Below are 16,734 nucleotides of genomic sequence, written 5' to 3'. Positions count from 1 at the left end.
TTGTGCGTGGATCTCTTTGCATTCTTCTACATGTCAATATCTAGTTATGCCAGCACCATTTGTTGAAGATGTTTTCTATTTTCCATTTTACATTTTTAGCTTCTTTGTAAAAAATGAGGTGTTCAAAGTTGTATGGATTAATATCAGGGTCTTTGATTCGATTCCATTGGTTCACCTGTCTGTTTTTATGCCAATGCCAAACTGGAAAACACTTCTTTCTTTTTTGAGACAGCATCTTACTTGTAGCTCTGGCTGGCCCTGAATTTGCTATGTAGACCAGGCTGAGCTCAAATTCATAGAGATCTGCTTCTGTCTCCTGAGTGCTGGGATTAAAGGCATACGCCACCACTCCCGGCCTAAAACATTTGTTTATTAATCTCTCAGACCCTTTTTGCAAAGCTTGGGGCTTCTAATAAGAGCCGAGACAAGCTGAGCTACACCCGGGTCCCTCTTGCCTGTTCTTTTTGCTGTATGTCATCATATTGTGCTCCTTCAGGTGTTTTATTTGTTTTTGGTTTTTTGAGACAGGGCTTCTCTCTTTAGCTTTGGAGCCTGTCCTGGAACTTGCTCTGTAGACCAGGCTGACCTTGAACTCACAAAGATCCTTCCTGTCTCTGCCTCCTGAGTGCTGGGATTAAAGGCATAATGCCACCACCGCCTGGCAATAATTTATTTATTTTTATTTTATGTGCATTGGTGTTTTGCCTGCATGTATGTCTGTGTGAGGCTGTCAGAGTTACCAGTTGTTCGCTGCCATGTGCTTGCTGAGAACTGAACCCGTGTCCTCTGGAATCTCAGTCGATGCTCTTAACCACTGAGCCATTCCTTCAGTGTTTGTTTTACAATTCCCCCCCCCCCCTTTTTTTTTCTTCTTAGGATCTCAGCTTCTGGTCCTTCCCTGGGGCTAATTCCCTGATCACCCACTAGGTCAGGGTACTCCTTTCCTCTTCCACTTTTCCCTCCTACCATCTGAACTACAGCGTCATCGCACGGATTGGTGACACTAGTATTCTCTTGCCATCCTTCGCGACGCAATTCCTGAGGGTGCTAGTACTATTCCGCTTCTGCACAGCCTGTCAGGTACTGGTGTCTAGCGATCAATGTTTCAGTCATCAATTTTCAATGATCAATCAAGCAACCGAGACCTCCTACAGAGTGCCGGCAGGGACTGGAAACCCCGGGAAGACTTGGAGCAGCACGACTGCCCAGCTAGCACGGGGGGGAGGGTGGGCTCTGGCCGGGAACCGCAGCGGCCGCCTGGGGCGGGGGCGGGCCCGGCCGCGGACGTCACTTCCGGTGTACACAGCCGGTCCGGGCGGTGCGCTGGGAGCCGGGGCGCGTCGCAGGTAAGGTACGGGCGCCGGTGGGCGCGGGTCTGCGGGGGCTGACTGTGGGCAGCAGGCGACGGGTCGCCATAGCGGCTGGTATCGAGGCGACCGCGGGGAGCTCCGCTTTCCTCGGCGCCGTCCCTCACTCGTCTGCTGTGGAGGACGCCGGGCTCGGCGGGCGCTGGCAGGGTGGACGGAAGCCCGGAGGGGCCTCTCCGCGCGCGCCCGGGACTGAGACCCTTGGGGGCGCGTCGGCTCTGAAGGACGCCTGCCTCTGCTTTGGGCGGCCGCGGGGGGATCTGCTCCCGGAAGCTCGCTGCGCGGTGCGCGAAGGGCTGGCGGCCTGTGGGCGACCTGGGTCCACGGGCACGGGCGGGCGCTGCTGCCCTCAGGCCGCCCCGCGGCTGCCCGGCCGTCCTCGCGCCCCTTCTTGGCTCCCCTCTGAGCCCGTGGGTACGGCGGGGGTCGGGAGGGCCAAGGCTGGGCTAGGGCTAGGAAGGACCCACGCCCGCGGGGCGAGCGCAGGGGTCAGGGGTGTGTCTTCCTGCCCCGCGTGGAGCAAGGGAAAAAGAGCACGCCTGCTTGGCATGATAAGAATTTTGTTTATACTTTAACCAAATTTGCCTGGGAAATGCTCAGCCTGGGGAGCCCCCAATTTGAAAATAGCTCGTCCGTGCCTTTCCTCACCCACTGCCATTATGAAAGCGATTCATTCTTCTGTCCTTGTAAAAACATTCTCGGCAGCACGCTAGTGTCAGGGGAGAAAATGACCACCTTCCCACAACCTAGGACAAGGTGACAACCACTGCTAAGATTTTGGTGACACCAGTCAATGCAGATATATATGCACATACACACACACGTATGTTTTTATGTGTGTGTGTGTGTCATTTTGTATGTTTGTTGTATGTAGACCATCGGGTACCATAATTTATCCAAGCCCTGATGACTATTTGTTTTCCTCTTTGTCACAAGATAAATACTTATGCCAACAAAGATTTAGCTGATTTTTGTCTTCTTGGGATAAATTTACAAATGGGGGTCAAAGGTAACTTTCTGTTTTTTGCCTTGTTGATATATTTGGAAATCTCAAAGCCAGTATTGTAGAAAATTCCGTTTATGTTTGCTTCTCATAATTGCCTAAAAATTTTTAACCTTTTTGTTTGTTTTTATTTACTCATTTACTTATTTGAGACAGGGTCTCACTGTGTAGACCAGGCTGGTCCTAAACTCACAGAGATCTCTCTACTTCTGCTTCTCAAGTGCTGGAATTAGGACCATAGGCTAACAGGCCCTGCCTTTTGTTTTTTTATTTTTAAGATTTATTTCCCAAGTGGCAGGGTAGTCATCCAGTAACCGTAATAAACTTTAACTTCCTCAACAAGTCTTATTTTAGGCTTAAAGTTCTAAGAATGTATTTGCAAAGGGCTACTTACAGATTTGATTTGGTATGTGTTTGAATGTTTTTATGTGCCTTGAAAATAATATATTTTTTCTTTTTGCAATCTTAAAAAAATGTCTCCTTTACAAGTTCAGGGAATACTTTACATTTGGTGTAAATATGATATATATATATATATATATATATATATACATAAGAAATATATTAAAAGGTTTCATTGCTGTTCCATTTGCTCTCTGGCTGACATATGATAACGGACTCCATATGAAGAGTGCAGGTTTGTTGTGGCAACTTTTCAGTCTGGCATTTGAGATTCTAATCTTCCTCTATTTTTGCACATGAATACGTAGGTTAGCATTGGAGACCAAGATAGAAAAGTTCTCAGATTCCCTTGGCAAGCCTAGATTTTTTTCAATCTAAAATTATCTCTGGATTTTTGGAAGACAGCATGCTTTAAGCATCTTTTAAAAAAACAAAAACAAAATCCTAAATACTTTGTTGAGAACGTCAAATCCCCTATACCAGGAGCTGTGTGTCTCCTAGATCTTCCACATTCCAGGGAAGTCACTATTGAGCTCGGAGGCTAGAACATCCCATGGGTTGTGTGTCCACTCTGTCCCTTCTCTTGTGAGACTTTGTCCTCAGTGGAAAATAATGCTTTTCCTAGATGGACAAAGAATGTCGGCTAGAACAAGGAATTGCTTTGTTTGGGGCGGGAAGAGCAATCAGTATTAATTCGAAAGAGCCTGAAGTGTTGAGTTGTGCTCTAAATGTTTTTCTGATAGTGTCCATGTGAGGGTTTCTTAGTTGGTTGACTCTGTCGGTCACTGCTTGCTCTTTTTCCCATTTCATTTTGTGTAGTTGTATTTCCCCTCTGCCATGCTTTAGGATCCAACTTAGGACTTTGAGATGTTACTTACTTTGTTTTACATGTATGGGCGTTTTGCCTAAATGTGTGGATGTACCATGGGTGTACAGTGCCCACTGAAGCCAGAAGAGGGCTTCCAGTCCTCTGGGTCTGAAATTACAGGTGGTTGTGAGCTGCCGTGTGGGTGATGAGAATTAAACCCAGGTCTTTGCAAGAACAACCAGTGCCCTTAATTTCTGAGCCATTTTTCATCCCCTGATTTCAGAAGTTTGAACATGCGCGGTGTGCACTACACCACTGCTGCCTCCTCAGATCTTGTGACTGTCAATGTTTGGTGTGGGCAGTCATTCTTGTTATGAATCAGCCTTGTTCTTGGCTGGCCACTTCAGAGCAGCGGTATCCATTTTCTTACCTTGTCTTTACTGCTCCACTTTACTGTCTTGCCTGTCTGGTGCCACTTTCTGAGGCCTAATCTCATACTTCTTCCCTCCCCTTAATACATGGTCCTCCACTTGTAGTGATATTTCATTTGTATTTTAATAAATAAATAAATAATAAATTAATAAATCTTGCCTGAAGGTCAGTGTTAAGCAACCACAATAGTTAACCATAGAGGCCAGGCAGTGGTTGCACATACTTTTAATCTCAGCAGCTACCCCAGTTAACCATAGAGGCCGGGAGTTGGTGGTGCACACCTTTAATTCCAGCACTAGAGTGGACTATAAGGCGGAATGAAACAGGAATGTTTTCTCTTTTAGTCTGAAGATTTCAAAGAGTTAGAACTCTCTAGTGATTTGACTGTTCTTACTTTTCAGGTTGAACCTCAATATGTGTCTCTGGGTTTTTATTTATTCGTGGTGTTTGGTGCCAACGAGGGGCTCAAACCTACAACCCTGAGATTAAGAGTCTCATGCTCTATTGACTGAGCTAGCTGGCTTGGCCTGTGTGGCTGACTAGTGTGGCTGCTTTGTACTGACCACAGGCAAGATTTATTTATTAAAATGCAAATGAAATATTACATCCATTCACATCCAGAATAGACTTGGCAGTAGAGACCACTTTACTTCACTGTCCCTGGGTCCTTGGAATGACATCTCTACCCCTACTTGGCTTGGCTTCTCTCTCCCCCCCCCCTCCCTCCCTCCCTCCCTCCCTCCCTCCCTCCCTCCCTCCCTCCCTCCCTCCCTCTCTTCTTTCTCTCTCTCTCCCCCCTCCCCCTCCCTCCCCCCTTCCCCCTCCCTCCCCTCTCTCTCCTCCCTCCCCTCTCTCTCCTCCCTCCCCCTCCCTCCCTCCCTCCCCTCTCTCTCCTCCCTCCCCCTCCCTCCCTCCCCTCTCTCTCCTCCCTCCCCCTCCCTCCCTCCCTTCTTTCTCTCTCTCTCCCCCTCCCCCTCCCTCCCTCCCCCCCCACGCGCTTGCTTGCTCTCTTACTGTGTGTGTGTGTGTTTGTGTATGTGTGCTTCTGCTTTTGTTTTTTGGAGATAGAGTCTTGTTGTGTACCCAAGCTACCCTCCAATTTGAGAGATCCTCCTGCTTCAGTCTCCCAAGTGCTGAGACTATAGGCATGTGACTTCATATCTGGCTTCAATTCTGGTTTCTTCTGTTAATTCTTTATTTCCTTCTAAATGGCCACTAGACATGGAGTCCTTCATCACTTCTTGGGTGAATCTGATACATCCCACAGTCTCATCTTCCTTAGTGACTCAGGTCACTCTTGTGATTTGCATTCTTCCCTACACCTTTGTGGTTTTTATTTTGTTTTGAGACAGGATTTTTCTTATGTAGTGCTGGCTGTCCTGGAACTCACTGTGTAGACCAGGCTGGCCTCAAACTCACAGAGCTCTGCCTGCTTTGCCTTCCTAAGTACTAGGGTTAAAGGCATGTTCCACTACACCTCGCCTCCCCTACACCTTAATTTAGACTTTGTTTCTTTTTTCTTGGGGACTGCTCTAGTTCTACTCTGGTTAGGAAGAAAGTAACTCAGTGACCTTAGTTAGTTCACAGTCCCCTACAGTATGGGCTATTGTTTTATTGGGAAATCAGAATATAGAGTTAAGAGACAACCTGGAGAAGACAGAACAGCCATTGCTCTGAAGTGTCTAAAGTACCTAGAAGGGAGACACCAAAAAACTACCAGATTTCTGGAATATTGCCTGGTTTGTTTATATTTTTTTCTGTTAATTTATTTTTATGTTCATTGGTGTTTTGCCTGCATGTAAGTCTGTGTGAGGGTGTCAGAAACCCTGGAACTGGAGTTACAGACCGGTATGAGCTGCCATTTGGGTGCTGGGAGTTGAACCCAGGTCCTCTGGCAGACCACTGATGATTGAGCCATCTCTCCAGCCCCAAGAATCTTGCCTATTTTGTTCACTGCATTTATTGCCAGGGTCTAGAACACATGGTTCTGGAAACAATTAAGAATTTGTTGAATAAATGACCATCAGAGATTAAATTAAAAATACACATTTGATATCTATAGAAAAGATACACGCTTAAGCCAAGAGACGTTTTGTAAATAGAGTTAGACAAATTTCAGGGAAAACTTTAAATTCAACCCAAACTGACCCAGCTATAACCCCAAGGAAGGCATGTTTGGAATGTGTTTGTGGCCAGAAAGCTTAAACTTAAATTGTATCCCCCAAGAAAGACTGTGTTTCTGGCAGAGGTTTGGGATGGTGTCTGTGGAAGTTCGGTACTAGCTTAAGTGGTGTGAGGGTTCTCTCTCTGGACTCCTGACCAAGAGTGCTACATAACCCCTGCAGTATCAAAGAGAGGGGCCACCTTCCTTATACCCTGCATAGTTTCATCTGGAAATTTCTTGCCAAAGAGAGGTGGTCAGAGCTCTATCTAGAGTGCTGTAGTAGATTCTGGTCTTGGGACGCTGTGCTGAATCTGTAGAATGGGGAGAGTATGGCATGTTTCTTTTAGTGTTGCCGTGAGGACTCTGAGTCTGGTAAAATTCCAGCGAGGGCTAGCTCTTTTGGTGTGTGTACACTCAGTAACTGACCTCCAGGTTAATGCATCAGTTATCTTTGAACCCAGCTAGTGCCTCTGAAACTATTCCTTGGCCTCACTGAGACTGTGGGAAGTGATGACAGACAGGCTTGAAGGTGTCAAAGGGAAACTTTCTGAAGAAGGTTGAGCTTAGCTGAATAGCGTGGGGAGAGGGGAGTTTGACTCCAGTTCCATTGTAAGAGCAGAGGATGCTTAGGCGGGTGATGGCATGAATGAAGGTGTAGAGGTAAGGCAGCCTGCCATGCATAATTAATAGTGCTCTCTGCGCCACTGTGGGCTCACTGCTAGTCGGGTCTGACACTAGGTGTTTGGTGTCTATTCCTTTGTGTAGTCTTCACAGCCCTGTGATACATACAGAACTGACATGTTCAGTGTCTGTCACCTCCAGTTAGCCTACACACTGCTTCAAGGATCCTTCTTAAATGTCTTTGTACATTTAAGAGCTTTTTGTGGATGCCGTTCCCAGTGGAGTCTACACCCTCCCCAAATCTTCTCTTTCATGAGATCTCTTAGGTTAAGATGGAAAATAGGTACAACTTAGAGTGAGGGTTAGCCGAGGGTGTGTAGAGCATCACAGCGAGGGCCCTGACTGTGATTCTCAGTATCCTCAACCCAAAAATTAAATCACTCCATAAGAGCAAATTGCAGGACAGTGTACTTATGTGTCTGTTTGAGTTAGAGAAAGAAATAGATCCTGAGTGCAGGAAAAAAGCTGGGGGCAGGTAATAGAAAAAGAATTGGTTGCCTTTGGGATGAGGCTCCAGAAAAAAACTCAGGTTGTTAAGTAATCCAGTCTGCCTCAGCCTCCTGAGTGCTTGCATTACAAGTATGGGTCCACACTGGGTCAAAAACTGTCTCAAATGTGAAATGTATCCTCATCTTGTTTTCAGGAAGAACTAAGTTTGACTTACCCACTTAGATATAATTCTTAGATAGATGCCTTTCCCCCATTTCTCTGAGGTTAATTTTGAATAGGTTCTGTAGTATAACCACCCGCCCCCCTTTCCTTCTGTCTCTTTCTTTGGTTTTTGAGACAGGGTTTCACTGTGTAGTCGTAGCTATCCTGAAACTCACTCTGTAGACCAGGCTGACTTCAAACTCATAGAGATCCACCTGCAACCCGAGTGCTGGGATTAAAGGTGTGCGCCACTACTGCCCAGCTCCGACAGTACTTTTAATTTTCTAATGCAAACAGTAAATGTTTAACTTCCCTAACATTAAAATAATAATAATAATGATTTTGAGACAGGGTTTTGTTGAGTAGCCCAAGCTAGCCTCAAATTCAAGATCCTCTTGCCTTAGTCTCCCAAGTCCTGGGATTTCTGGTGTATGCCCCATGCCTTACCTGATTTCACACTGTCTTGGTATCATTTTATATGCCATGCTTTTTTTCTGTCTATGATTTTCAATTTAAAATGAATACATTTTAAAACAGATGTCTGTGCATACCCATTCATGTACAGAGGGAGCAAAGAGCAAGTGCTAGCCAGCCTGCACCTCCACACCACCTACTAGTCATTGGCCTCGCAGTCGCTCAGCTCTCTTCTCTTCTGAAGAGATCAGTTTGAAAATAGGAGGGGTAATGATGTCTAGGGTTACAGTGTGGTTTTTCTTCTTCTCTTTGAGATGTGGTCCAAACCGGCTGTTGGCCTCACACCACAGCAGTTTTCATGCCCCAGCTTCTAGGTGTGAGCCGCCACACTAAGCTTACAGTGAGGCTCTACTGTGTTACTATAAAGCCCTTCGAGCAGATCCTGGCAGGAATGTGTGTTTGTTATTGTGCACTACAGTAAAGTGAACATGTGGCTTATATATCCATCATGGTGTTGGCAGTTCAATTCCTAGCACCCACATGACAGCTCACAACTGTCAGTAACTCCAGTTCCAGGGGACCTAACACCCATGACAAAACATCAGTGCACATTAAAAAAATAAGAAAAAAAAAGAAGTAGTGTGTGTGTGTATGTGTGTGTGTGTGTGTGTATTTTGGTGACAGTATCTGGCTGTGTAGCCGACTAGCCTGGAGCTCTTTATTTTCCCCTTTGCCTCTGCAGTGCTGGGATTATGAGTATATGCCATCCCCACCTCCCGGCTTACTGCAGGTCTTGTTCCAAGGGTGATGTGTGTCCCACACAACCTGACACAGAGGATTGAGAAACAGGAACTAGATGAGAGGGGTCTGTAATTGGATTATTTTGGTGTTTGTATGCCATTGGCATAAAATGATAGAATGCTACTCTGTCTTTGAACTCATGTCTAGATTAGGTAATAAATCTCTGAATGCAATACATGTGGATCCCTTTCAAGTTGGTTCTTATAGTGCATGCTGCCGTTTGTTTGTTTTTCTTTTTAGGACAGGGTCTCACTATGTATTCCTGGCTAGTGCCATTTGTTTTCTTGACAAAAACGTGTGTACTTACTGTGAGTTTTAAGATTCATCCCTTGAGCCAGGCAATGGTGGTGCACACATTTAACACCAGCATTCAGGAGGCAGAGACAGGCGGATCTTTGAGGCCAGATTAGTCTACAGAGCGAGGTCCAGGAAGGCCAACGCTATACTAAAAAACCCTGTCTCAAAAAAAAAAAAAAAAAAAAAAAAAATCATCCCTTGATGTGGCATTCCTTTTTAAATTCTTTATTACATTTGAAAGTTTGTTTGTGTATATGTGTAGGCATGAGTACCATAGCATACATGTGGATATCAGAGGAACTGGATTTTGGCTTCTACATTGTGGGTCCTGGGATGGAAATTGGATCATGAGGCTTGGTAGCAAGCAGCTTTACCCACTGACCCATTGAGCCATATTACTGACCCTACTTTTAAACCTTTCTCTTTCTTTTTTTTTTTTTTTTTTTGGGAGGGGGTTACTGGGTCAGGGTCTCACTATGTGTGTATCTCTGTCACATCTGGAACTCACTGTTTAGACCAAGCTGCCCTGGAACTCACAGAGCTCTGGTAGCAGTGGGAAACTTTGACTATAGAATTAGAGCTAGATACTACCACAAAAGCAATCATATTTTCTTACTAAAAATGACTTGGGAATTAGATACTAAAGAGATTCAGTTATGGTTAAGGAACCTGGGAAGAGCTTAGTCTTCTCTACCCTGTCACCCTTGTCCCAGAGGCTGAGGAACACTGGCCTGGCTCCCAGACTCACATGTCCTGGACTTCAGTGATCTAGGCAAGGAGAGGGGAAAGTGGGCCCTCTCAGCAGCTCCCGAGGACTTGAGCTGCCTGAGTCTCAAGGGAGGGGAGAATGGTATGTGTAAGTAACTTTGTCCTGTGCTTTGTAATTTGAGGTGATAGTGCCCCTTCCTCTGCTGTGTCCACCACTTCCTATAGTGCGGGGCTGAAGTGGCAGGAGTGATGCACAGAGAAGTGGGAAGAGCCATGACCTTCTTTTGCTTTATCTTGAGCATACCAGGTGGCACTTTTAGTTTGTTGCCTGAGCTCTGAGAGTTGGGGGCCACAGCTGCAGGAAGGTGGGCACTATTTCTGTATGCTGTTAACTTCGGTGGTGATTGGGGTCAATTTGACCAGAATGAGGAATCTCTGTGTTGGCTCAAGACCTCATGAAGAATGGCTGTTTCCATTTCCTGAGGCTGGAGATGTGCTAAGTCCTGTGCTCCATGGAGTTTAGCTGTGCCATTCTACTAAGGAAACAGCCGCACGAGATTTCAGCTGGCTTGCTTAAGGTCATAGTCACTAAGTGCCTTTCCTTTGGCACATGTTTGCTGAGCAGAAGTTCACATCTAGGTGAATCAGGAGGCCCAGGCCATAGCAGTAGCCACTGCATTTTGACAGCACGTGGCTTTCCTGAAGTTTGTATCGGAACATCTTTCAGCTAGCAGCAGTAAGGGCCTTACTAGCCTATTGAACTAGGCAGCACTTCTGTATCCCTGATGTCTGGAGCAGAGCTATGTATATGTCAAGACCTCAGTAGTTGAAAATGTGAAGGCTTATGGCCCGGGAAAGTGGCAGAGTAGGAAGCCAGCATGAGCCTTCCCTGGGTAGGGAGCCCGTGGTGAGGAGATTATCATAGAATTTCTACATTTCTGGCCTTTGGATGTAACTCAGTGCAAGAATGTTTGCTTAACATGGGCAGAACACTGAGTTTGTTACCCATCATACACAGACACACAGATACACACAGTGTTCCACATTTCTGATGGTGTGATCTGCTGAAATGTATACGGGGAAAACAGGCTTCCAACTTTGTCTCTCACTTGCTGGTCTTCTTGACAGATGGTAGGACTTGCAGGGTGTATAAAATTAGAGTCAGCGTTCCCAGCTTGGAGGAGAGAGACACCGTAGTTATCAATTAGCAAAAATCATTCATGTGTACCTTGCATTTTTGTTTGTTGTTTTTTTGTTTTGTTTTTTGAGACTAGAGCCTTACTGTATATAGCCCAAGTTACTCTTAAATTCTCTCTCTTTTGGTTTTTTTTTTTTTTTTTTTTTTTTTTTTTTTGAGACAGGGTATCTCTTTGTAGTCCTGGAACTCACTCTGTAGATCAGGCTGGCCTGAAACTCACAGAGAGTGCTGAGATTACGGGTATGTATTACTGTCTGTACCCATCCTAAACTAACTCATTCTGTGTGTGTGTGTCTCTCTCTCTTTCTCAAGACAGGGTTTCTCTTTGTAGCAGGCTGTCCTGGAACTCACTCTGTAGACTAGGCTGGCCTCAAACTCAGAGATCTACCTGTCTCTGCCTCCTGAGTGTTGGGATTAAACCAATCCAACTTAAACTCTTGATCTTCCTCCCCAGTTAGAGACGTGTGATATCAGGTCTGGCCAGAAATTACCTTAAATTTGAAATGACTCTAAATTCACATAATACTCCTTCATAGTAAGAAAGGTAATTTCTAATTATTATTTTGACATATACTACTGAGTAGCAGTGTAGAAGTTTAAGTTTTTAAAAATAATGTTCTATTTTTAAAGATTTATTTTAGGTATATAAATGTCTTATATGCATGTATGTATGTACAGCATGTGCATGCATGTGGAGATCAGAAGAGGATGTTAGATCCTTTGGAACTACAGTTTTAGAGAGTTGTTAGCTGCCATGTGGATGCTGGGAATGGAACCCAAGTCCTCTGGAAGAACAGCCAGTGCTCTTAACTGCTGAGCCATCTCTCCAGCCTCTTAAATAGTTTTCTAAGGACACAATAATAAGTTTGTACTAGTTCAACTTGTTTTGCAAATTTTCAAGCTATTTTTTTCTTTTTTTCAGACAGTGTCTTCCTGTGCTCAGCTTGGCCTAGAACTGCCTGTGCTCTGGCCTCAGTTTTCAGAGTGCTGGGTTACACGTGCATGCCATCTTACCTGACTTGAAAATTGTTTTGATGTGATAGTTGAGAAATACCTATTTGATTTTTTTCCATCATGACAGCAACCCCTGAAATTTGTGGAGCCTCTGAACGAGTAAATACGTTTTGTATACTAATGAGGTCACTGATGGCTGGCAGCCCCTGAAGAGCTTCAGGCTAGGTGCTAGTTACCTGAACAAACTTAGGTGACATCTGAGGATTGGGACTTCAAGCTCCACCCAAGCCTCTGAGACAGGAGGATCATCAGCGGCTGGGGTTTCAGTCCTGCCTGAGTCATAAGGCCTCCGCATATGCCAAGGCTCAGAGCTTCTGGAGGTTTCTAGAGGGTGGCACGCCTGGAGAGAGCATCGCATCTCTTCATTCAGTCCTTTGTGAGATCCTTTACAATAAACTGGTCAATGTGAGTAAATCGTTTCTGTAAGTCCTGTGAGGTACGCTAGAATGTTAGCTAAACTCAAGGAAAGGGTTAGAGGAATCTCAAACCCCGGGTGTGATGGCACAAGCCTGTAATGTCAACACTTATGAGATAAAGGAGGAGTATCGTGAGTTTAAGACCAGCTATGTAAAGAACCTGGAGTTTTGATAGAAGCAGACAGTCGCTTGGGACAGAGATGTCACATAGATAATTATCCATAGGATGGATATCCAGATAGATCATTATCTATCTATTTATCTAGATAGATAATTAGAGCCACCTCTTCAACCCCAGTTAAGACCGTCTTAGTTTATAAATGAAAACTTGATCTTATCTGAGCAAACATTTCAGAATTGTAAGAACCAGCTTTCCCAGATGTGGTAGTACACTCCTGTGATCTTGCACTCATGAGGCTAAGGCAGGACTGTCATGAGTTTAAGGTCAGCCTAGGCCACAAGTGAGACTTCCCCCTTGCCCAGCATTGTCAATCTTTGTTGATGTTGTAGTTCAATGTTTGTAGACAGATCTCTTCCCAAGAGTCTGCTCTTGATTCTGAGGTTGGTCTTGAACTCATGATCCTAGTGCCTGTGCTTCCCAAGTGGTGAGATGTCAGGCTTGTGCTGTCATGCCCAGTTCTCCTTTTCAGGGTCTGTGTTGTGATGTTTGGTTTGCAGTGTCTCTGTGGTAAAGTTACTTTGTAAGTTTTAGCACTTTGCTCAGTGGTACCAAGTTTTGAGAGGTTATAGCTTTGTAAAAAGAGTAAACATTTTAAATACAGAGTAAAGTAAGTCCTTCAGTCACTAGGAAATCAGAGTAATGACTAAGTCTGTCTGCAGCAGGGTCAAGGAATAATTGTATCTTTTTTTTGTTACTGTTACTAAATAGACATTCTTTGTGTTAATGTGAATATGTGCTGATTATCGTCTATCTCATTTACTTTTTCACTATTGATGTAGTAGCTGCTTAAAAAAAAAGTCCAGAACAGCTGGGTGGTGGTGGTGGTGCACACCTTTAATCCCAGCGCTGGGGAAGCAGAGATAGGAGCATCTCCATGAGTTCGAGGCCAACCTGGTCTACAGAGAGAGTTCTAAGACAGTCTCCAAAGCTACACAGAGAAACCCTGTCTCCAAAAACCAAAACCAAACCACAACAAAACAAAGAACTATTACCACCACCACCACCACCAACAACAACAACTAAAAGACTGATTTTTTTCTCCCATGTTAAAAAAACACAAACAAGACTAAAACACAGTGATTTTTTTTTAAAGATTTTTTTATTCATATGTAAGTATGGTTGTACATATATGTGCCTGTGTTTGTTTACATGCGCCATGTGCATGCAGGTGCCCTTTGGGAGCCAGAGGGTATCGGATTCTCTCAAACTGGAGTTAGTTGGGAGCGGCCTCATTTGGGTGGTTGGGACCAAACTGAGTCCTCTTTGACCATTCACACCCATCCATTTCTCTAGCCCCACTAACCCTCAATTTAAACAAAATTAAGCCTATCCCTCAAAGTGACCGTTTAACACATTTGGCTTATCTTTTTGTTTTTTTAAACCTCTGTTATTTTAGAGTAAATCTCAACTATGTTGACTTGGTGGTTAGAGCAAGCAGTTTTTCTTCTTAAATGAAATGATCATTTCATTGTTTGTAGATCACAGATATAAAATACTGTAGAACCACTACTTTGCTTTGGTTTTGTGGAAAAATGCCTTGTTTTGTGGTAAAGTTTATAGAGCAACTCTCAGCTCAGAGGCAGTCCCCATCCCGTGTTGATAGCTGCTTGAGAGCAGGACCTGCGTGTCTCTTTTGTTCATGTCTGTGTGACTGGGCAGATTCTGTAGGTCGGTCTTCTAGAAGAGCATCAAGCACTTTTAACTACTTGAGCCATCTCTCCAGCCCTTCTGTCATTTCTATCTAGAAGAAGAACTTAATCATGACTGCCCGGGACTTTTCCATGGACTGAATGTGTGCTGATAGGATTCATATTTCAGCAGTCCGTGTGAGTCTTTGAATTACATGCTTTACATTGATTTCCATGTAATAGCTGGCATCCGGCTTTGTCCAGTTTTTTGGTTAAGAGGCTGCCTCTCTTGCACAGAAAATGGTATGGGCTTGCCGGACACAGAAGAGTCATTTCCTATGGCCTTGGCTCGCCCTGCCTGCCTTTCAGTGATTTGTGTTCAGGAAACTGGGCCATGATTACTTTTGTTTCTACTTTGTGAACTTCCTCCCCCACTTCCTATTTTTACTGGCCTTACACAGGAAATGAGGCCGCTCCTCGTTGGCTGATGCTGAGCACTGATTTGAGGTGGCAGAGGATGAAGCCTTAGAGTCTGAGGCATGCAGTACTTTCCACCTTTGGGCCTCCTTCCTCTGGGAGTCACGGGGACATTGTGATAGGGTTGAGGTGATGTCATGTCCTCCTTAGGCCTGGGGGTTGGGGAAGATTGCTGTTCAGTCTTCTGATGCCTTATTCAGCCTGAACAGCATAGGTAGGTGTTCTGGCTTGGAGCACCAGGGTCAGTTGAAGGGATGGGTCTGCTGTAGGTAAGAGTGGGTCTGGGGCTAGGGGAGGTAGCACAGTAGGGAAAGGACATGCATGAAGTCCTCAGTTAGGATCCCTGCACTTGTGTGGAAAAGCATTTGGGGCCAGGGAGTATATGGACAGACTCCTGGTGCTCACAAACCAGTTTGTGTGGCGGAGTTAGTGAGTACAGGGACTTTGAGAGACTGTCAGAAGACGCCAGTTTTTTTTTTTTTTATGTTGACCTCTGGCCCCTATAAGCATGTGTACACACAAGCATAGATCTGGAAGTGTGGATTCTGAGTTCTTGAAGTGGCCTTGCTGGCAGGTAGGAAGTAGACTGAGAAATCCTGGCCAGTATTAGGATCTATAGCCAGAGCCTTGATCTCTGGAGCTCCCCTTCTTGGAACTCACAAATTTTTCTTTCTTTTTTTTTTTTTTTTCTTCGAGACAGGGTTTCTCTGTGGTTTTTTTGAACCTGTCCTGGAACTAGATCCTGTAGACCAGGCTGGTCTCGAACTCATAGTGATCCGCCTGCCTCTGCCTCCCAAGTGCTGGGATTAAAGGCATGTGCCACCACCGCCCGGCCCCACAAAATTGTTTTTTAAGCCGCTAAATTAGCATTTACCCATCATCTCTTTTCCAGTGATACCTCTTGGTGTCTTAGGAGCTTGTGGCTTATTCAAGTTTGTAGCATTTGTACAGAAATAGTAACTTTATTGGTCTTGTTTTGAGACAGTACTGTGGTATGTAGCTCAGACTATCCATGAACTGTCATGATCCTCCTGCCTCAGCCCTCTGAATGTAGAGATTGCAGATGTTGTATACTACCATATGGAGCCAAGAAATAATTCCATAATACATTAGGTAGCTTGAAAGTGCTTGAAGCATTTGTTGATCAGGTTTCTCAGTAGTAGTGCTGTTGGCATGTTGGAGTGGATGCAGAGAGGGCTGCTCTGTATCTTAGAGGATGTTTAGCAGGATCTCTGGATTGCTCACAGGAGGTTTTCCATCAATGCCTGTGCCTTGGACTGGGACACGGCTCAGAGATAGCATGCAGGAGCCTAGCTCTCCCTCCTTTTCTCTGACTTTCCTCTTCTTTTCTCCCTCCTTTCCAGTCTCCTTGGTCTTGCCATATAGCCTAGGATTCCCTCAAACTTACCATCCTTCTGCTGCTACCTCCCAAGTGATTTTTGGATATCTTCTATATGTGTGTGTGTGGTGGCGTGAATGAATGCAGACAGATTATATAGATATATACAGCTTTAATAAGGAAATAGACTTACAGGACCACAGGTTCCCGCGGAGAACAGGAAAAGCGGAGCAAAAGAAAAAGGGCTGCTGGGATCACGCCCAGCAGATTTATCCGTAAACATTAGCCCGAGGCGAACACGCCCCCAATGGGTGGGGCTATATCCCTACATGTGTGTGCATATGAAGAATGTGTAGGAGTGTGTATTGGCCATGGGTATGTGCAGGTGCCCATGAACATTTTGTGTATGTATGTGGGGACCAAAAGTCAACCTTAGGTATTGCTTTTCAAGAGTCCTTTACCCCGGGCCTGTTTTAGTTTTTGAGACAGTCTCTGTCCGGGACCTGGTATTTGATGATTAGCCTAGTCTGGCTGACTGGTGAGCCCCAGGAACTCTCCTGTCTCTGCCTCCCCAGCATTGGGATTGTAACCATGCACTCCATCCACTTTTCATGTGGGCATTGGAAAATCAAACTCCAGTCTTTGCTTTCATGGCAAGTACTTTACTTACTAAACTAGCGGCTCAGCCCTTGATTCTTGAATGTCTTGAGTGAACCCTGCCTTTGAGATAACAGGCACATACTGGGGAGATGG

General features: G+C 45.0%; 1 protein-coding gene across 4 annotated transcripts in view; it reads left to right on the top strand.

The window, feature by feature from the left end:
• The first annotated feature begins 1,058 nt into the window (after positions 1 to 1,058).
• Garre1 (granule associated Rac and RHOG effector 1) overlaps positions 1,059 to 16,734 on the top strand; it is an 85,150-nt gene continuing 69,474 nt past the window's right edge. The window contains exon 1 of one of the 4 annotated variants that reach the window (XM_057761908.1): positions 1,059 to 1,080. The gene's annotated coding sequence lies outside the window, so the exon portion shown is untranslated. Of the gene's footprint in view, positions 1,081 to 1,297; positions 1,352 to 14,862; positions 14,912 to 16,734 lie in introns of those variants that run through there. The other 3 variants (XM_057761906.1, XM_057761907.1, XM_057761904.1) reach the window with 3 other exon arrangements.

This window comes from Chionomys nivalis, chromosome 2 (genome assembly GCF_950005125.1).
Source record: "Chionomys nivalis chromosome 2, mChiNiv1.1, whole genome shotgun sequence".
Lineage (NCBI taxonomy): Eukaryota > Metazoa > Chordata > Mammalia > Rodentia > Cricetidae > Chionomys > Chionomys nivalis.
This window is presented reverse-complemented; position numbering and strand designations above follow the sequence as displayed.